This window comes from Alligator mississippiensis, chromosome 6 (genome assembly GCF_030867095.1).
Source record: "Alligator mississippiensis isolate rAllMis1 chromosome 6, rAllMis1, whole genome shotgun sequence".
Lineage (NCBI taxonomy): Eukaryota > Metazoa > Chordata > Crocodylia > Alligatoridae > Alligator > Alligator mississippiensis.
Window position 1 is genome coordinate 65,186,757 of NC_081829.1, and position 22,959 is coordinate 65,209,715.

Sequence of the window (22,959 nt, forward strand, 5' to 3'; positions counted from 1 at the left end):
TTTTTAATAAGTGTCCTCAGACAGGCGCAGCTACCCTCACCCCCGACCCTGCCACTGGAAGATGGCAAGCTCCATCCCCACCCGCCCAGGCATACCCCCCAGAGCCTTCCCACATACCCTCAGTTGATGTACCTCCAGCTCTAGGTATATGCGGCCTGCCTCTGCCATGCTGCACAGGTTTCCCCATTGTGCTGCACCACACCATGCTGCAGGTACCCCGGGACACCTTGCACAGCTCTGGCGAGGTGGGAACAACAGGCAGAAGCTGTGGGAGGGAAGGGCAGCCAAGATACCCCAGCAGCAGCTGCAGACAGTGATGAGGGGAATCAGGGTCCAGACTGGGAGCCCAAGGGCTGTTAACCCTTTGTTAACTCAGAGCCAGGGGCAGCCAGTTGAAAAGCCTTGATCTGGGTGTTATAAGATTGATCTTAAACCTATTTAATTTTTAGCAAAAATCTGAAAATTCTCTCTTCCTTGGATTATTACAGTCCTATCTCCAGATTCCACCTGCTTGTCAGAACCCATACAATTCAAATACCTTAGAATAGTAGAAACTATTCCATTTACAAAGGTTTAGTTAGAATCGGTTTACATTTATTCATCTGCATATTTTTTTGACAGTGCTACTACTACTGTTCAGGAAATTTTACACTAAAAAAGTACTACTGGAGTGGTGTGCTGTTACACCTTTCTAGCTCTGTGGCAAACAAAATTCCTACTACCCTCAGATTTTTTCACACAGAATCTTTTCAAAGGTGTTACAATCTGCTAATAGAAATAATTATTGTAATGTTTGTCCATTAAAGAGCTGGTAAAATTTTCCAGAAAATATTGCTTTTCATCAGCAAATATTGAAAATGTATAACATAACAATTACACTTCATCAAGAAAGGTTTCTCATGTCTTAGAATTTCTGAGAGAGAGGAAAAAAGTCACCATCCCCAAAAGAGACAGTGAAGGTACTTATCTGGAATCAAAGAGACCCAGATTCAAATCCCTGATCAGATGGGTACCCTAACTATCAAGGTAATTGAAAGGGACACAAAGTAGCAATTAATGTTAACAGTTCCTTTGAAAAAGAGCCCAGACAGAACCATACCAAAGATATCTTGAAGACTGAGTTTGACAGAGCACATAGTGATCTGAAAACTGGGTCCACTGCAAGGATAATATTGTGTTCAAATATCTGAAGCATCTTGATTCATGTGCTTGAACCTAACTTGCCCAGTTCTACACTTCACAAGGGAAGTGTCCCTAAATTGTAGCACCAAAGATCATCACTGTCAAAACCAGAGAAAGATCCATATCATTTATGAATGATTTTATATTATTGCTTAATGTTTGCTACAAGGTTTTAGAAAGTTTGATTTACAACAGATCATGGCAACAGAAGACAACGTTCTAATCATGGAGCAAAACAGCTTCATCATGATTGCAGCACTTGTAAACAAGTGCGTACATCAACATTGGCCATTAACAGTGGTCCTAAAAAAGTTGAAATTACCAGAAAAAAGTGTGGTATTCCTTGATCTCACTTCTGTCTAGGACACAGTGGTATGCTATTGAAAATCTAAAATGCCTCACAGTTGATTTGTTTACATTGCAGACCTCTATGCAGCCACTATTTCAGAGTCCATTTATACAATCCTACATGTGTCTAGAAAACTCTAACCTAATTCTAGGTTCCATACTGGAACCAAACCTTAACTTGTACATCAGTCATTTGCCAGAAACATTATCTTGTAGATTCTGCACTGATGATCTGCTTGGGCACTCAATCTCAGCCTTTTCTGACCTCAAGGCTCTCCTGAACTCTCATCTGGCAGAATCAACTCACTGACATTTACAGTTGAAAGCTACAGAAATCTATTTTCTGCATTTTCCACCTTCATAAGGTCTCTTCAGTTTAGAAGCTGAATTTCTCCCTCAACAAACACCCAATGAAACAATTCATATTTGGTCCATCTCAGCACTACTCTTGATAGGTCTCAGAGAAGACCATCTGAGAAAATTGACTGCCAGAAGCAAAGACCTTTGGCAAGTTTGCCAGGTCTACATGGGGATCTAACACATACATTTTTTCCCTCTAATGATCACCAGTGGAATACTGTTGCTTCCACCAAGCCCTGGTCATTTTACGCTCAGCTGGTCATGGTGTAACTCATTATGGCCCACATCGTAACATGGACTTTACCCAGTGCTCTACCCTGGCTGCTGGCACTGCACAACAGCCTGCTGCACTTTTGCTGTGAAGACAATTCAACAAACAGGGCAGCAAACTGTAATCTGACATCCCACTGTATTTAGATTTCTTTTACTCTTCAGTCAGCTGCAAATTTGAACATCTCCTATAGCTAGCTTTGGCATACTATGCCTTCTCAATAGCATTCATCTGGCAGAAAGAGCAGGCCCTGTCACCAGTGACTAGCCACATTCTTGAAGAAAAAGAAACCTAACCATTTGTTAATTATATTTTTCACTCTTGAGCCCTCTCTAGTTGTCAAGACCAGAGCTCTATCAGCAGAGAAATGGGCTTGGGGGGAAATCTAAACTGTAGATATGAAGCATAGAGGACAGTCCTCTAATAACACTGGAAGTGGGTCCAAACATGCCTAATTCTGTTTCTGAAAATGTGGTGGTATGACTTGGCCAAATGTGTGAATTATGATGATGGTCAATTATGATGATTCTGTTTTTTTTCATAAATGACTTGAAAGGCCTTGGTTGTTTCCTGATGCAGCAGAACATCAGGAAACTTAAATAAAAAACCCTGTCAAAGGATGGGAAAATTAACCCCCAGCTAGCTCTAACCCCATTAATTTGAATGCTGTCCTGTAAGACATTTTGCTACATGAACACTTCGCCACAGGCTATGCATGTGGTATAAAGCCAATATTTGATCACAGCAAGGCTGATGTTTTTATAGACAATCCTGCAAGCATAATTTAGTTTTGTTTCACAAGATATTCAAACTTCCTTTGCCATTTGCTCTATGGCCTTTGTTTATTTGGGGAACCACAACTTTTTATCTCAAATAGAACAATTTAATCTTCAGGATAAAAGTCTGCAAAATGGTTTGAGAGTTGATGAGAGAATGCTAATTTGTTCCTAGTTTTGGACAACACATGTTTATGAAGTACCTGCCAAGATGGCTGATGGGAAGATAATAACACTTATTAAGCAGAAGGTGCAACAGATGTTCTTGTATAGGAGGAGCAGAGGTCTGGCACCATGAGGAATCAAAGTTTGTGTTCCCCTGTACGTGATATCTAGCAAACAATGGTGGTACATATTATATTCCTTAGTTTCTGGGTGTTGGCTAAAATATTGTGGTATTTAGCATCACCATATTTCATTCCCTGTGCCCCACCCCTTCCTGCAAGCAGAGTAATAATTCTAGAAGAAGAATGGGAAAAGTGACAGAAATATTTAGCATTCCCTAAGAATTTCTCTAATGAAAAACTGCTTTGCTGCAGGACAATATAAACTGCAAGAACATTTTACGCTTCCTCCAAAACAAGCAGATGATCTTACTCTGCCAATGTAATCTGTGACTATGAAGTGCTATGTTAGAGGCAACTGACAGAAAACTAATTTTAAAAGTTGAATCACCCCCAAAGTATTGGAGAATGATTATATAGCAATGGTAGCCTGACTCCAAATGGCAAACAGAAATTCTGCTTTTCATTTTTTAATGTAAAGCAATATTATAAGCCAAGGTAAGAACAAATAAAATAGAATGTTCTATTCTATATAGTAACACAGTCAGTGCCTTATCCAGAGTTTGTCTATAAATAAAAACAGACTTGATACACCTTGTTAATAGGGAAAAAAGAGCATTTCTGCACTCTGGATTTTCCATGTCATCTTCTAGTGGAGAAAGACAAGCAAGCAAGCAAGCAAATATCTGATGAATACAGCCAGTATCCTAATGCTTTCTATTCCAAGTTTGATCACTGTCTTATGCAGTGGAGGTCCATTCTTCAGCCTACCACACTTCATTACAGTAAGGCTTGAGGAGCAACAAAGATGGTTATTAACAGTACAGCAAGTATTCATCCTTAAAGGTATGTGGACACACTATATCATCAAATAATGTTATTGCATTATTTGTATCATATATAGATTGATAAGCTTTATCAAAAAGTCAGAGGATTCAGTTTAACTTGCTGATTGGGGACATTCTCCATAAACCTGCATACACAACAAAAAATAATCTTACAGGAAGAGGGATCTTTTTTGGTGAGGACATGGAGTACACATGAAATAGAAATGGAGTTAATAGGGTAGCCACTGGGACCTGAAAAGGTAGGAAGACTAGAGGTCAATTGTCAAGGGGGAACCAGGGACCCTGGGGAAACTATATAGGACATAGAAGCAGGGGATGAGTGAGAAAGAAGAGATATGAGGGAGGAGTACACATGTACCAAGGAGATAAAAAAAGAAGAAAATGAAGAGGCACACAAAGCCCATACCACTGGAGGAACAGAGGGCACACATACCCCTAGAATTAGAGGTTAAAGGTGATAAAATAGTATGAAGGTAACAGGCCTTAGAGAATGCAGTGTCCCTGACATGTAGCAGAAGTGATGGCATGTGTAGAATTTCCCTGAAAAAGGGGCGTGTGGAAGGAGCTTGCAAACAGAAATGCAAAGTATACCTGCAGTAAAAAGCCTAGAGTTGTGGTTTTCAACCTGTGGTCTGTGGGACCCTTGGAGGATCCACAGACTACGTCTAAGAGGTCCATGAAAGATGACTATGATCAATCAAAATCATGTGAATACCTACACTTAAAATTCAAAGAGGTCTACACTTCCATTCGAAATTTCTAAAGGGGTCCACACCTCCATTTGAATTTTTTAGGGGGCCACAAATGAAAAACGGTTGAAAACCAATGGCCTTGAGAAAGTATGAAGAACGCACCTAACAATGCAAAGCCATATCAGCCTGCAGTGCCAAGATTATTTTGTGGATCTCCACATAAAATAAATCTCATAGGATTCTCTCCCCACCCACATCCCTGTTCTTGAATAACAAAAGGATCTGTTCAGTTTCTCTCTTCCTCCTTTCCTGCTGCTGAAAAAGAGGAGAAATTGCTATTTTTCTTTCCTCTCCCTTTCCTCATCAACAACTACTTGCTGCTTGGAAGAACAGTCTACTTGCTCACCATTCCTCTGCAGCCGCATGTACAAGTTCTTGAAAATGACATTTTGCTCAGTCTAGCAAAGACCAGACAACACTAGAAGAGCTGTGATCAGATGTGTGATCTCAACAAGAGCTATATTGAGCTTTTCTGCTACAATCTGAACATCACAGGTTTATATATTTTTTCTTACACCACTGCAAAACATTAACTATACATGGTATTTTTTTTAATAAAAAGATTACTAACTTCTTGAATTTCTGGTTGCACTTAAACAACTGTTAAAAACTGAAACTGGCATTCTTCTTTTCCTAAGGAATTAAATCCATGACAGCAGTTGTAAGCAGAAAAAATTTATATTTTATAAAGAAATATAATAAAAGGAGGTGCAGGTTTTGGTTGATGAGGACATGGGGTTGTTATGAAAGACCCTTACATTTTCAATTAGTGTAGAAATTTTTCAAGCTGTTGAAAATGTCATTTTCAAAGTGTCTTCACAGCTCTTCTTATAGCCTGTGTTTTGAATTCATTTAATTTTACTACTTAATTGCATTTTTTGCCTTACATATTATGCTTGGCTAGTTTAACTACAGCTTCATTAAGAATGTGAATTTAAAACATACAATAATTCACATTGTCATGATCCTCTGTTATCTGAGCCAGAGAATGTGGTACGGTCCATCTATTTATAAGACATAGTGTCCATCAATTATTATCTTTGTTTACGTTTGGCCCCCAAGAACGTAAATGAGTTCTTCTCTCCCTGTGGATTTTTTGTCCCACATTTACATCAGACTGTTTAAATAGTAACAAGCATTGACAGATTCTAGGACCATGTTACTGTGGGGGCAGGAAAGAAATGAAAGGCTAAAGCCAATGTTTTTTAAAGCTGGTCCAGAATTAGACACTGTAACTATCAATAGAGATTTTGCATCTATAGAGCCTAATGTATTTTGGACAAAATCCAACATTAAGACCTTCTAATTTTGTTTGTTTATACAATTCAGCATCTGTGTCATTTTAAGCTAGTGTGATATTTATGTACATATATACAAGAAAGTCTGTAATGGCAATTATATCTAAAATATAACATTGTAGTAATAAAAATATTTTAGTTTTCCCAAAACCAAGGTTTCATGCTTAGTTCCTCCTTTCCCCCACTCTAGACATTATAGTTTTTTTTCCTACTTTTTCAGATTTTCATCCACTTCACAGAAAATTTAATAATTGAACAAAATGAACTGCCTTGACAGTATGATTTTCAAATCAGTTTCTTATATATACCTTGATTAGGTCTAAGATTTGTCTGTCACAACAGTTTTCTGAATTTTAAACAGGAAGTACTCCTAGGAAATACACTTAGAAATCTAATTTTAAAAGAAAAAGGGCTTTTGTTTGTTTGGGGGGGTTTGGAGGGAAAGAAGGGGGAGAAAGAGAAAGAGGGGAGGTCAGGGGGAAGGTGAAGAGAGAAATTCAGCATTAGACAAAAATAATTGTTATAAATGTGGTTAGGTCACCATTTTAATAAATAATATTATATTTCAAGATGTTGCTAGCATGAACAAGGACAACATACAGTCCAATATTTTGAATCATTTTTCTCTGTTTAAAATTTGAGAGACTATTTTCTGATATACTTGAAATCCATGCAATAATGTTAAAGTTTTGCTATATGTGCTCAGGCACTAGTTTCCTAGGAAACCAGTGACTGCATGAACACCATAAAATGTGAGTCTTCTGCTTGCTATTGCACCAGAAATATACTATTGTTATCTCTATCACACAAACCATACTACGGAGACAGTAGATATATGCTCTGCCATTCAATCAAAGAGATTTAATGTCACTTCAGATATTTAAGCAATCACTATACAAAGTATACATCTAAACAACTTTTATATTTATAGCCAACCAATCTGATTCACCACTCAGCAGATGGCAGTAACTGCAGTGAGGCTTCAATGGAGGAAAAATAGAATTGGATCACGAAATGGATTAGTAGTAAATCCATTGTACTAAATTTGTCCTCCTCCTCTTGTTCCACCAGCCCTTTCAAATAAATACAAAATATGAAAAAAATAAATAAAAACACAGTGATGGTGGGATGGATTTCTTTACAGGCATCTAAGCCCCACTGAGAAGCCAGGTTATCAAAACTACATATTCATACATTCACATCCAGTGTTTATTCCCTACAGCAGTGATTCTCACCCAGGGGGCCATGGCTTAGTACTATCCCTGTCTGGCTGATCCCCCACCCTCACTGCAAGGATGTAAGCAGTCACTGCAATGTATGAATTAGGTTTTGAAATTGGGTGCCACTCAATTAACAAAAGTTATAAAGCGCTACTCTGGAGGATAACTATTTTAGGAATGTTTAAAGCCTTCTGCAAAATTAAAAGCCAATAATAGCCTGGAAGCAGCAATAACACAGGAGGTGGAGCATGTCCTGTAACATTAAGGATGGAGTCATGCCAACAGGGGAAACTAAACTGGCAACACCTGAAGTATCAAACAAAAACAGTTCAAACATGGGAAACTGCACTACCTGCCCCAATATCCCTTCTCCCTCTCTACCACTTATCATCTGTTCCAACTTTGGCCCCTCCGACCTTGACCTTGCCAGGCCCAGAGCTGCCACTGCTGCTTCTGCCTGGCCAGGCAAGGTAAGGCAGGGCCACAGTTGCTGCCATTGATTGCCCCAGAGCTGGAACCAGAGCCAGAGTAGAATAGCAGGAGGTCTGCAGTGGGAAAGGTGCAGGGGTTGTGGGGGGTCATGGGTCAGGCATGGGCACAGGGGAGAACAGGCAAAAAGGGGAAGCGGGCACGAAGGGCAAGAGGTGGGGGGCAGGCACAGGGGAGCAGGGAGGCAATGTGTTGGAGAACAAGTGGCAAATGGGATCATTTTCTTCCTTTGGAGCATCCACTGTGGGTTACTTGCTGTGAACTAAATGGCCCATTGCTCGCTTCTACTCTGGTAGAAGTCTGTGTAATATTAGCACACTAACTCAGTTTATGAATAATTTTTCACAGGTAAGACATTGCCTTAAGAAACACAAAGTGTTACATTTTAATGCTACTTGTTCAATGATCCTGAATAACTGACCCTAAAAACCAACTAACCATTCTGAGGACCTGAAGAGAGTGTTGAATTTAATTCACTTAATGTGTGGGAAAATATTATTCTTAAAAAAAATTCAGATACATTGGGTAAGGATCCTAAAGTCTTACTAAGCACACATCATTGTGCATATGAAAAGTTGGCTTGAAGTTCACCTTTACATTCCCACAATCCTACTACAGTTTTTGTGCAGCACTGACACTCAGCCTCAGTTGATAGCTGCTCCAACTTATACCATCTATCAATAGCCTCAAGGGTCCGAAAAACCCCAAAAACCAGTTGGCAATCACTGTGGCACAGGACCATCCTGACTATGCTACTGTTATCCCAGTTAGCTCAGCAACAGGCAGAGTGAGTAGGCTAAGAGTCTGTTTGTCACTTCTAAGCTTCCAGATGATCACGCCTACATTAAGGCAATTCTCTCCAGACCAATTACAACAGCCATATGGCTGCAACTCACCAAAGATTCTGGTCCTCTTCTTCCTCAATATTTGCTTTTGTTTCAGTTTTTGATACATTTTTCATTTTCTTTTCATGGGAGGGGCCTAGTTGGACCTAGCTGTATAGAAGCAAGTCATGCCCTTCAGCCTCCTTTGCAGCCATGCACAGAACCATTTACAACTCCTCTGAAGAGCAGAATCACAACCACACTTCTTTTCCCATCACACAAAGGTGCTGACTATTTAAGGAAAGCTTATACTTTGCTTTGGAGTACAGCAAGGAATGGTCCTGAAGATGCTTTAATACATGAACCCATAGTAAAACTAGAAGGAACCACAACATACTCAACCAGAATTCTTAATGGTAGTTCATGTTACTATATGGTGCCACTGTAACCACTCCCCCACTGGTTACAAAAATCCATGATCTAGCCCTAACACATTCACTCAAATAATGGGAAATTGAAGAAAGTGTACATCTCACTAAAAATAATTAACAATAATAATAGAAGATAATTTAATAGAAGATAATTTTTAATTTTAATGGCACAGCCATTAATCTGGTTAATGGATAGCTGATCTGTTTCACTATGTTGGATTGTTTATTAGAATTGCCTATGTTATATAGTCTCTATAAAAGCCTGAACACTCTTTCTGAAAGTTAATTTGTTATACTTAAAAGAGAATTTATAAACCTATATTATCTTGGTGAAATACATATGGTTCAAATGCGCCCAAAATGCCATCAGCTTTCATGGTACCAAAGCAGTACAAACAATACTTGCTTCTCTCTAAGAATTCTCTTCAAGGCAAACTGAAAATAAAAGAAATTAAAATAAGAGAAAATCACAGAATTGTAGAAAATTAGAGTTGGAAGGGACCTCAGGAGGTCATCTAGTCCAACCCCCTGGTCAAAGAACAACCATCCCCAACTAGATCATCCAAACCAAGCCTCTATCTAGCTGAGCCTTAAAAACCTCCAAAGATGGAGATTCCACAGCCTCTCTGGGTAATCTATTCCAGTACCTTACTATCCTCCTAGTGAGACTTTTTTTTCCTAATATCCAACCTAAACATCCCTTTCTGCAGCTTGAGACTGTTGCTCCTTGTTGTGTCATCTGCCACCACTGAGAACAGTCCAGCTCCATCCTTTTTGGAACCAGCCTTCAGGTAGCTGAAGGCTGCTATTAAATCCCCCCCCCCCCCCATTCTTCTTGTCTCCAGACCAAATAAACGCAGTTTCCTCAGTCTCTCCCTCAGAAGTCATATTCCCCAGCCCCTAACCATCTTCGTTACCCTTCATTGGACACTCTTCAATTTGTCCACATCTTGCTGTAGTGCAGGGCCCAAAACTTCATACAGTTCTCCAGATGTGGCCTCATCAGTACTGAACAGAAGGGAAGAATCACTTCCCTCAATCTGATGGTAATGTTCCTACTATACTGTTAGCCTTCTTGACAACAAGGGCACACAGTTGCCTCATACTGAACTCATCATCCACTGACTGCAAGGTCCTTTTCTGCAGAGCTGCTGCTTAGCCAGTCAGTTCCCAGCCTGTACCAGTGGATGGGATTGTTCTGTCCTAAGTGCGCTTGTCCTTATTGAACCTCATGAGATTTGTTTTGGGCCAATTCTCCAATTTGTCTTGGTCTCTCCGAATCCTAGTCCTACCCTCCAGTGCACTTACTATTCCCCACAACTTAGTGTCATCTACAAACTTGCTGAGCGTGTATACCAGGGGTGGGCAAAATAATGAATCTGGCATGCCCTACCAGTGCTGCTGGAGCCAGTCTCCATGGAAACCCTGGCCCCGCACTGCCACAGCCCCACCACTGCTAGGGTCACCATGGAAATCAGATGCAGCAATACAAGCAGGGGCTGCTGGGAAATAGAGTCTGCTGCACACCTGATCCTGCCTGCAGGCCCAACTCTGCCCACCCCTGGTGTACACCAACCCATCTTTCAGGTCATTGATGAAGATATTGAACAAAATCAGCTACAGGACCAGTCCTTGGCGCACTCCACTTGAGACTGGCTACTGACGAGATATTGAGTCGTCGATTAGTACTCTTTTAGCCTAATGATCCAGCCAGTTTTCTATCCACCGTACAGTCCATTTATCCATCCCATACTTCCTTAGCTTGCTTGTGAGAAATGTTATGGAAAACCATATCAAAAGCCCTCCTACAAACAAGTTACATTATGCCCATTGCTCTCCCTGCATCTCATCACAGAAGAAAATCAGGTTGGTCAGGCATGACTTGCCCTTGACAAACCCATGCTGACTGTTCCTAATCACCTTCTCCTCCAAGTGCTTAAAAATGGATTCCTTGAGGATCTGCTCCATTATTTTTCCAGGGACTGAGGTGAGGCTGACCAGTCTGTAGTTCTCTGGATCCTCATTCTTCCCTTTCTTAAAGGTGGGCATTATATTTGACCTTTTCCAATCCTCTAGGACTTCTCCTGATTGCCACGAGCTTTCAAAGATAATGGCCAGAACCCCTGCAATCACAGCAGCCAACCCTGGCACCCTTGGGTGCATCGTATCTGGCCCCCGGTCTTGTACACGTCCAGTTTTTGTAAATAGTCCCTAATTTGTTCTTTTGCTACTGTGGGCTGCTCACCTTCTCCCCAAACTGTGCTGCCAGGTGCAGTAGCTTGGTAGCTGATCTTGCCTGTGAAGACTAAGGTAAAAAAGTCATCAAGTATTTCAGCCTCTTCCTCATCTTCTGTCACTAGATTGCCTCCCCCATTCAGTAAAGGGCACACACTTTCCCTGATCTTCCTCATGTTGCTGACATACTTTTCTTCCAATTGTCCAGGATCTGGAAACCCTTCTTGTTACCCTTTATGTCCCTTGCTAGCTGCAACTCTAGTTGTGCTTTGGCCTTTCATCCCTGCATGCCTGAGCAATGTTCTTATACTCCTCCCTAGCCATTTGTCCAAGTTTCCACTTCTTGTAAGCATTTTTTTTTTTTTGCATTTTAGCTCACTGAAGATTCCCTGCTAAGCCAAGCTGGTCTTCTGCCATACTTGCTAGTCTTCCTGCACATCAGGATGGTCCATTCTTGTGCCCCTAGTAAGGTTTCTTTAAAATACAACCAGTTCTCCTGGACTCCCTTCTTCTTCAAACTGGCCTCCCAGGGGATCCTACCTGTGAGTTCTCCAAGTAAGTTGAAGTCTGCTTTTCTGAAGTCCAGGGTCATTACTCTGCTGCTCTCCTTCCTTCCATTCCTCAGGCTCCTGAACTCAGTCATCTTGTGGTCACTGGTTCCCAAATTGCCATCCACTTCTACAGTCCCACAAATTCTTCCCTGTTTGTAAGAAGCAGGTCAAGAAGACCATGACCCCTATTTGGCCTTTCCAATGCTTGCACCAGGAAGTTGTCCCCAACACTCTCCAAAAACTTCCTGGATCGCCTGTGTATTGCTGTATTGCCCTCCCATCAGACTGCAGCAAACTGCAGCTAAATACAAGCTTTGCATCGCTAGGGTAGCTAGTGACAAGATACAGAACTACAAAATAAAGATATAATTTGGGCATGTTTTTACATGATTCGATAAGTGTGTCCACTGAACTAATTTCCTCTGTGGACCCATCACTTAGGGAAAGAATATACATTTATTAATAATATCAAAATATTAGCATGTGACATAAGAACTATTTGATTAAAGTGCTGTCTTTATCTCTCTCTATATATACATAGATATACATATATGAATAATATCTTGCACATTATCTTGTATAGTTAAGGCACTAACAGTGAACGTATACTGTGACCACAGTTACAATCAGAATTTCTAACACTGTCAGAATTTTTTCACCATAATTCACTATAAGAACAATAATTTTACAGTCTATACTGGTCAGGAAATCCAAGCTAGCATATTCCTTACAAGAAACAACTGTACGTATTTTGGATGACAGTCCATGTATAGCATAGATACTGATTAGAAATTCACAGATTTTTTTTTTATGACTACCTTTAGAAGTGGAACCTCTCTACTGAATGCATCCCCAATGTTGCTTTCTCACCAATAGCTGTACTTCATTTTGTTTTTGTTTCTCCACAACCCTGATTGTTCATCTATAGCACCTGACAGTCAGTGCAGCCTAGAGGCCACTATATAATACTTAGTGATGAGGCCACTATATAATACTTAGTGATTATAATACGACCCAGTAGAGTACTTGATATTGTAGAAAAAAATGTCATGTTACTGCTCCACAACTACAACACAGAACAGTAACTCCTTGCTGTCAGCATTACTCAGAATCTTAGTAGACTGAATCATAGGGAGAATAATGCTATCAGATATCTGACTTCTGCCATCTATGAAATGCACTAATGCCTTGAAGTGAGTCACAAGTTATCTTTTGTCCCTGAAGAGACAGTATATGTCGAAACACAAAACCTTACATGGTAAGGATTCAGTCTTGCAAGGTGCTGAGCTCTGTTAATTTCAATGGCAGACAAAGAAGTTCAACAATAAAGACCCAAACCAGTAACAGAGTAACTAAGGCAGAGTGACCAGGGCAGCAGTCCCAGGCACCAATTTAGGGATGGGAGAGTGGGGAGAGCTCAAAAATAATGTCTGCACTGACAGCCAGAAGCCACACAGAGCACAGAACCCAGAGCACAGACCTGCCCCGTCATTCCTCTGAAATCCATAAAGGTATTTTGGCAACTAGCTTCCCAAAGAAATCAATAGGAAGGTAGGCACCTAAATAACTTTATGGATCTGAGCTCAAGTGCTTAGGATCCTTTAGAATCAGATCTTGGAATCTATTATAGAGACAGAGTGATACTAGGTAGTATATTTAGCTTACTCTACCTATACAAAAAATAAACAAACAAACAAAACCACCTTAGCAAAGACTCCTCAGTATTAGAGCAAATGGTCCTAAACAGTTATAAATTATTTATTTGCTTCTTTTGTTTTAAAATGTTAGCTGCTCAAGTTTGGATTGACAATTAATTATTAATAAAGGTTTGAAGATCAATCTAACACAGTTAAATTCATTTACTGATTAGGATTACAAAAATCATTACAACTAGTGGTATAAAGCAGGAGTGCTCAACCTCCAGTCCACGGGTCAAATCCAGCTCACAGAGCTATGCTATCTGGCCTGTGGGGACACCCCCCCCCCCCCCGCCCCGGTCAGAAAATTTTGCAGAGGGGTGTGACAGAAATTCCATGTGTCTGGATCCCTCTTCACCTGAGCCAGTGACCAGATCAAGCCAGGCCGCTCCCACCCCTCATACACACAACCCTGCCCCCCCCCCACTCATACATACACCCATACATCCAGATGGGAGTTGAAACACTCCACACTCACCCCTGCCCATGTGTCCAGACTGGGGCTGCTTCATCTGCCCCCCCACCCCACATGTCTGGACCAGTGCCAGGGTGCTCCTCCTCCCTCGTGTTCAGATCAGGGCAACTCTTCCCCTACCCCTCTCTCCTACCCCACCCCCCCAGTCCAGAATGGGACCAGGCCACTCCCACCCCCAGCCTGAGTGGATAGATTAGGGTCAGGCTGTGCACCCCTCCTGCAGTTAGACTGGATCCCCACTGCAACTGGTCCCACATACTGGATTAAGCCCACCGGCCTGATCCAGCCCAATGATGGACCTGGCACCACTCATCCAGCCCTCAGGGCAAAAAGGTTGGGCACCACTGATACGAAGCATATATTACCAAATTTTGGTCCGTTGTGGGATACAACATATTCTTGTGGAACAAGCTTGTAGAACTTCATAGTTATAAAAACAAACTCAGACATGTCAGCCCCATGAATTTCCTAAAGCAAGGCAGTTAGAGAGCTGGCAAGAACAAGCTTCCTGAACTCAGCAAATGATACAACAGTCTAGGACTACAAAAGACAAGTCCCAAGCTTAGCAGTCCTTCTGCCTATCACTGTTAAGGTGTGCCAGTTTCTGAAGCCAACAGCACACAATGGAGCAACACGGCTATAATCACATCCTTTGATTCCTCAGCCTAAACATTGAGGTATCCATTTACAGTTCAGTCAACTGAAGGTGGCATTTGGCACAAGTCCAGAACAGGGCTCAAATTTATGTCTATGAAGCCAGAGAAAGATACTTGACATGCTCTGCCAACATACCTACAAGGGACATATGCCAGCTGCAAATTTATGAAGTATAGGTGCATCCTGCCCTGTCATCTTACTCTTTCAATATATCCCCTATACTAGGGAAACCAAGGACATTTGTGTCAGAGCTGATTATATTGTACTTCAGCCAAGAGCTCTACCACACCATGGAGATTCTCAGTTATCCAACTGGAGCCAGAGAATGAACACTCTCTTGCCTAAATAGCATGAGGTGTCCAGTACAGCAAGGGAAAAATTGGTCTAATGTCTTTTACCTCACCCTAGAAAGCCAATGCAACAGACAAGAAGACACCAGTTTATCACTGTATCTGAAATTCTGACATTTCCTATGAGTATGCATCTTCCTATGAGTATTATACTTCAATGTCAGCATTCAAGAGACTGGCACCCACAACCTTTTGCTTCCAGCATAAACTTACTGACATTAAAGAATGTCACCATTTAAACCAAGAATTAACAGATTATCTGGGGCCCATAAATTACATTTTGTAATAAAGATAAAGTACATTCAATCAATTTAACATTATACCATGTTCCCATTGTGGTTATTTTTATATGCTAACTACTGTCAAAAGAATGATAAATGATTTTCAGGGGCTCCTATTCCTATTGTATTACTTGAACACCTGCCCAACTGAATTAGTTTATTATTTTTATACTAACAAAATTCAGTCCTCGTTATTACCACCACTGCAAAGGTGATGATATGATGCCATTAAAGCACCCCGCGATGTGCTAAAATGACTGTGACGACTCTTTTCAGTTATGGCATTGTTTTTAATGTATCGTTTTCTGCAGTGTAACACTGAAGCCATAGTGTAACATAGCTAAATCTTAGATGCCAATGTTACCTCTAAAGTTTGACAGCTTTCCCCTTCCATTTTAGAAAGCAGCAATTTAAGTGGTATTTTGGGGTTGCATAGTTCCCAACATCTGTTCCTAATCAATGGGTTGTACTTTTAATTTGGCTTCCAGTTTCTATTTTTTAAATAAAATATTTGTATTTCAAATACATTTTCTTAGACTTATGTTGTATGAATTTAAATTAATGAAAGGCTCCCAGGTACTGAAGCATGGATACCATTTATAAATCAGCAGATAATTTATTTTATGCAAACACTCTAAACTAAAAAAAGAGTACTTCATTCTAAATGCTTCTGGTTTATTTTATTACTATTATAATCACTTAAAAATACGCCTCTGGCCCATAAACGATGTGTGCATTTGCCTTCAAAGAACCAATTTAGCTGTCTAAGGGATTTAGCTAAATCTTGTGTGTGTATGTTGTACTTTCCCCAAGGCTATACAACCAAATATGTTTTTTAAGCATAACTCTTGTAGATATAAATGACTTGCAGATTTTTTCCGCAGAAAATGAATTTATGGTGTTTTTGGCAGATTTCCCAATTTTATATTCAAAGCATTTTAAAACTTTGGCAACTCAGAAAAATAACTCATTTTTCATCTTACCATACTCTTTTTTTGTAAATGACACAATTTTCTTCCATGTAGTTACATAAGGAAAACATTTTATATTTTATATAAGGTTTTTATTCTGGGTCTCACTTAAGTAAAAAGCAAAATGCCTACTGCCTACAATGAGCTCAGGATTGGGCCTAATACATAGACTATGCTGCCCTCTTTGTTTTAGATTATGCTTGTATTCCCACCATATTTAATGATTTCTAGAAGGACAAAATGTACAGTATTCAAAAACAAGCATACAGCTGTTGTCAATCAGAAAGAAAAACACTCTTTAAGAAAACAATAATGGCTATTTTCCCAGAGTGAAAATTAAAAAATAGCCATCCCAAATTGCCTGGTAATAGTGGCTGTACAAGTTTCTCTTTTGGTCTTAACTGTTGTAAAAAACCAAAAAAAAACTCCCTCGAAAAGAAAAATCAAAGACTCCCTTCCTGCCCCCTCAAAAACCTCTGTTTTCTTCCATTTGTTTGTTTGTTTGTTGTTCAGGTGTCTTTTTAATCTAAATTTAGCTCTAAATTTGGTCAAACAGCACACTTTTAATGATGGAATATTGTCTTTTGCCACCAAGGATGTGGAAAATCAAATGGGTGGAAATCAAACAAACAGGAAATCTTTCAAGGATGAAGAAAAAAGTTCCTTACAAAATCTGTCCAATTATTTTTCTTCAGAAAACCAGTTTTCTCCTCAGTTATTATCATCTATTCAACTTAACTCCTTTTAGGTCACACAGCTATAGAAAAAAAAATGACTAGCTTTAAGATTGGCTATTACTTATAATTACTTAACACAAAGGCTTATACCTCTCTTATGAAATATTCTGTTTATAGGTTTAATGTAAATATTTCCTTAGAATTAAACTGATGTCTTTATTTCTGTTGGCCCTTGTAATTCAGCATGGCATCTGGACCAAAAAATTGTTCCTGGGTTCTAATCCCAGCTCTAGCATGAACTTGCTGTGGGACTTTGGACAGGGTAGTTAGTTTCTCTATGACTCACCTTTCCCATCTGGACAATGATCTTCACAGGGCATTATGATGCTCAGATAATGTCTTCATGCAGCTTTGAATATAATACAATGTGCGCACAGTATCTTTATTATCCCTCAGAATCTGTGCTTCATGAATCTAATAACATTAGTTTACAATTATATGTCCAGGGCCAAGCCCTGCCAACCTTACATAAGTTACCTTACTTATATTCACAAAGGGAACAGTATTAGACCCAAAATAAACCCAACTCTGCAACAGCAACCAAAGGCTGTTTAAAATCTATTGTTTAACATGTAAAATTTAAGCAATACTTTCTTCTTACCATAACATCCTCCAGGGGGAGCTTCATAGCCTTTTCCAAGGTTAAAAATTACATTGACTCATAGCCAAAATGTCTTCTGACTGGCTTTATAACATCACTGTTCATCCACACCAATAACACCAAATGGCCTTCCAATGTGCTCTGAAGTATGATATCTATTTAGGTATGTATATGTCGCAGGGCACCCCGGTGCCCCTGCTCCTAGAGAGGAGAAACTGCCAGGGAGCGAGTGAGCGAGCCCTGGCCTGACATAACGAGCCCAGCTGAGGGTTGCCCGGGTAGCGAGCGCAGCTGCGGGTTGCCGGAGCAACTAAGGGGAGCCAGCTGCCTGTAGGAGGCAGGGCCTGGACCTTATAAAGCTCAGGGCTGAGGCTAGGCTGGCAGTTTTCTGCCAGCAGCCGGAGAGGCAGGGGCTCCGGGAGTGAGGATGTAGAGAGGAGCCTAATAGCAAATACCGCGGTTACATTGAGCAATGTTGTTATAGCCAGGGGGTGTCAGTTTCAGTTATAGCCAGGAGGCTCTAGTTTATGTTTGTATTCAGGCTTTGTTATTACGCCGGAGGCTTGGGTGAGGTTGTAGGGGTTGGAGGAGGCCTCATAAAGGGCCCCATGGGAGTGTGGGGGCCCCAGAGCCCGAGGAGGGCGCAGTATCCTCATAGGGACCCCAGAGAGTGTGGGGTGCCCTAGCGCCAGTGAGGGCGCGGGCTAGCGCCAGGAGGGCGCATCATTCTTACAGCGCCAGTGAAGGCGCAGTTCGCGCGCCAGTGAAGGCACAGCTGGCGGCAAGGAGCGCAACCAGTGGGTTGCGGGCAGGGAACGAAGACCCCAGGTTGTGTGCGGGGTATGTAGACCCCAGCCCCGGAGAGGGGTGGCTTTGTGAGGCCCCAGTGTGGGCATGACGAGCCCCAGAAGGGGGCACTGCTAGGAAGCCCTAGAATAGATGTGGTGAGCCCCAAGAAGGGGGAGCGCACTTTAGAAGAGCCCAGCGTGGGCCCAGTGAGTCCCCGAGAAAGGGGGAACTATTGAGAAGCCCAAGGTGGGCACGGCGAGCCCCAAAGAGGAGGGAGCACCATATTGAGAAGCCCGAGACGGGTGTAGCGAGCCCAGCCGTAGGCTAGTGCGGCAACACCCCTCAGACAGAGGCAAGGTGCTGCGGTTGTTCCTGAGGAGAGGGGATAGCAGTGCGACGAGCCTGGATCAGAGAGGGTACCCGTGCGGTTGGCCTGAAGGACCGGAGGCCCGCTAGAGGGTCCCTGAGCAGGACCACACTTTCAGAGAAGGCCCAGAGTGGGCTTGATGAGAGTCCCAGTGAGAGGCTGGGTATTAGAGAGAGCCCAGGAGTGGGCTAGACTACAGGGGAGGCCCAGGAGTGGGCGAGATTACAGAGGAGGCCTGGGAGAACGGGCATGTAACGTGACAAACCAACGTCTTTCCCATCTGCAAGGCTTGAGGCGTGGTATTAGGGGTGGTAGGAGCCACGCGCAGCCCATAAGGCTAGGGTGCCTGGGGAGCACCCAGTACACCAGGAAACCACAGGAGTCCGGAAGAACTGCGGGGACAGAGGTCCCGAGTAGCCATGCCCAGGGAGTCATAGGCAGCCTCCCAACTATGATGTTTTTTATATATATATAAAAACATCAAAGACGTGGCGGGCGAGAATAAGAGGGTGCCTTGGGCCGGCCTTGACACGGAGCAAGGGACCTCGAGGAGATCACGGCCCTCCTGCAGGACCCTGCCATGACAGTATATTTGTATTTTTAGGGCCTAGGTCTGTAGCTGCTATGGATTAGTCCTTATTGTTGTTAGTATCTCCACAGAATCCCCTTTCACTGGGACTTTCCCCACTGAGCCAAACCCTACACCATTTCAGCATCACAAAGAGGCTGTAACAAGGTACCTGAAGATTAATCATTAACAAGTGATCTAAAGATTGTGTGCTTGCTCCCTGCAGTCACGAACAGGAAAACAAGGCTTTCCTGGTAAACTTATACTAGCCTATTATAAGCCATATATGTCTTTGCATGTAGACACACAGAAACTTGTATTTCAGTCAGTAGCAAAGTCTATAAACTAAGCCTGACATTGAAAAGGACCTCAGTTGTGCTTCCTCAAGGATGGGTTATCCAGGTACATGCATCTCTAGCAGAGTGTAAGTAATCCATGTTCTATTGCAAGGGCGGCCAACGTACAGCATGAGTGCCACAAGTGGCATAGGCAGCCTGCACATGGGGCATCAGCAAACCAGGGAGGGGACAGGAAGTTCAGCAGCCAATAGGGTGGGAAACAGAAAGTAGAACACATCAGACCAGAGAGCACAGGGCAGGAAGCAGAAAGCAGAGGAGGAGATCAGGCAAAGAATACGGAATAGGGAGCAGAAAGCGGAGCAGACAATTGGACAGAGGATGCGACTCAGAGTAGTATGCAGAGAGGACATAGAGCTAATTACTAGCCTGCCTACCAAAAATGCTAGGCCCAACCCTCATGTTGGAAACAGTAATAACTCCAAGAGAGGCAAAACTCTCAATTCTCACTTTTCTTCCTTAAGTGCGACAGCATCATTGTTTTCCTTTCAGGGTCTCAAGTTAGAAGCCTTAGCAATGCCATAATTTACAGATTCAGATGGATACTAAGGGTGATGTACATTATCACAATAAGTACTTTCCTTGAGCACATGGTTTTGTGAGGTCAAATCCCTATGAAATCATGGCTCTAGAAAATATTGAATATTTTGCTTGAATAAAATGTATTTATTCACTGTAAAACTATAAACATGTAAAATGGAAAAGACCTTCTCCCACTATAGTACCCATAGAGTAATGCAGTATGTTAAGTTAGAGTAAAAGCAGCATTTTAAGATAAATGTATAGAATTTAAATGTTAAATACAGCTCATTGCACTATGGTATGCAATTATCACAACTGTATACAAAAAAGAAGAATTTTGTGGAACGAGGAACTAAAATATAATTGCTAGAAATATTGTATATCAATTCAAAACTTAGCCAAGCATCTTACACATTTACAGTACACTGCAGAAATTCCACACTTTATTTTTTACTTCAAATCGACTCAATTTGCTAAGTTTACAGGCAATATATTGACCAATCAATTAACTGTGAGAACTCTCAAGCCTGATAAGACTTTCCACAGAAAATCACCTAGCAGCTCCCAGTTAGTTTTCCAGTGCTTTGACAATCATTCTGATTTCTTAACATCAGATTGATATGGAAAAAAATGTAAAACATAATTGCACTTACCTACACTATTCATATCACTTTGCCCAGGGCACTTAGGTGCAACAATGAAATTTGTGACTGGAAAGTCTGTTTTTTTCTGTATGATTAACTTCCCTTTGAAATTAATATCCTTATTCCTCTGTGTACCCTTATTATATCAACTGTGCTTTTTGTGCTATGTCTGAGGAATGTGTTTTCATATTTAAGACAAGCAGAAAATAATACCCCACCAATGACACTGATTAGATGGAGCTTATTTTCATCAAAGATATTTGCAGTTATATTAAACATTCATTTTACATATAAATATTTGGTTTTTCCAATCATAGCCTTAGGAAATACTGATTAAATGATATATTTAAATGGACCCTATCAGAAACCATTAGGATCATCCAACTATTTATCAATATGTTTACAGCTACAGTAAGAGAGAGAAATAAGCTACTAGCATGGAAAACCGGCCACTTTGGAGGCCCAAATACAAACATGTCAAGGGACTGTGACAGCTGGAAAAGAGCTTTGGAGGAAATTCAGAGAGCCTATAATTTTTTTTTACAGGTCAGCTTTTAGAAAAGAGGAACAAGAGGATTTTGTCTCACTTTAGCAGCCATTGCCTAAATCTCTAGCACAAGTCCAGAACAAGAGTAATAGCTCATTCTTGCCATACTGGAAAAATCTAAACTTTGATGCCTCAGCCTAAAAGCATTGTCAAGATTTGTATCTGGAACCTAAATCTGAATATTTAAACACCTGGATTGAACAAGCTAAGTAGCAAACCAGCACAGCTGCCCCCCTTCTTCACTAGAAAAGCTTGGAGTGTACAGCAACCTGTGGAATAGGGAAGTATGTGACAAATGACTTGTCCTGGATCCAAGTATCCAGGTTGTAGCCGTATTGATCTAAAGGAAAAAGCAAACAGGGCTCGTGGATAGAGGTGATATCTTTTATTAAACCAATAAGATTTTTGCAAAAAAAATTCTTTAGTTGCAAGCTTTTGGGCACAAACACCTGAATTTCAGTCAATTTTTTTAATGAAATCTTCATATTTTCTCAAGCAGGAAACAACTTTGACCACCAGAAACCTGAGATCCTGCTCTTGCCTTTGTCCAAGGTCATTTGCATCATCACAGCCTTACAGGAGAGCTGAAACTCCTTACCAGCTACGAACTGCTGCCCAGAGGCCTTTTCCATCTGTTCACCCCTCTGTGAAATCCTATGCAATTTGAACTTTCGTTTCTACCCAGGAGAACTTTTACACTCTTTTCTCCGATGCCTGATGAAGGGTGTTTGTGCCCGAAAGCTTGCAATTAAAGAAATGTTTTTCCAAAAATCCTGTTGGTCTAATAAAAGATATTACCTCTGGCCACGAGCCCTGATTGCTTTGTCCTAGATCCAGCTTTCGCCTTGCAGGGGAAAGAGCTACACCTGTTATCTGGTCCGGTCGTAGAATTTGGGGAACGATCGTAACATTTGGGGAATGGTCAGCAAAAAAAAGCTGGATCCAGGGCAAGTACAGGGCCGGCTGTTCTTGAACAGGGCTCTGACAAGGTCCAGGTTTGCTTTGGTGCCGCTGGATCTGTTGTCTAGACTTGGGTGGGACACTAGAGCCTGGAGCCAAAAACAGTCAGCACTGCCACTAGCTGCCAAGATTCAGGATTTTACTCCTCCTCCTTCCCCCTCATCCCTGCCCAGATGCCTCCCCTGGGTCTCCCACCACCTTTCTCTGCTGCTTCTCCAGCAGCGGAGGCTTTGGGGGGCCCTTCCCGGGGCAACCAGCGGGCCACGTTTGCGGGCAGCCAGGGCAGGGGCCGGAGCGTGCTGGCCCTGCTGCTTTCCTGGCTGCTGGAGCAGGCGGCTCATCACATCCGAGTCCCGGCCATTTACCTTAAAAGGGCAAAATATCTGTGGAAAAACTTCGTCTGGTGGGAAGAGGGAGCGCCTTCCCCTCACACGACCCCGCCGGGCCCCGGGGCCGCCGCCCGCCCAGCGAGTGCCGCCGGCCCGGGCCCCAGGCGCAGGGGGCAGCGCGGGCCCCGCGCCCCGGGCGGAGGGCAGGGGGGAGCCGGGCCGGCCCTTGCGGCCCGGCG

The 22,959-nt window shown here is 41.9% G+C and overlaps 1 protein-coding gene across 3 annotated transcripts in view; it reads right to left on the reverse strand.

The window, feature by feature from the left end:
• Positions 1 to 22,959, reverse strand: part of PRKG1 (protein kinase cGMP-dependent 1) — a 1,124,099-nt gene that overhangs the window by 1,007,139 nt on the left and 94,001 nt on the right. The window contains exon 1 of one of the 3 annotated variants that reach the window (XM_059729934.1): positions 22,757 to 22,892. The exons of the other annotated variants lie outside the window; for them this stretch is intronic. The gene's annotated coding sequence lies outside the window, so the exon portion shown is untranslated. Of the gene's footprint in view, positions 1 to 22,756; positions 22,893 to 22,959 lie in introns of those variants that run through there. 3 annotated transcript variants of the gene reach the window in all.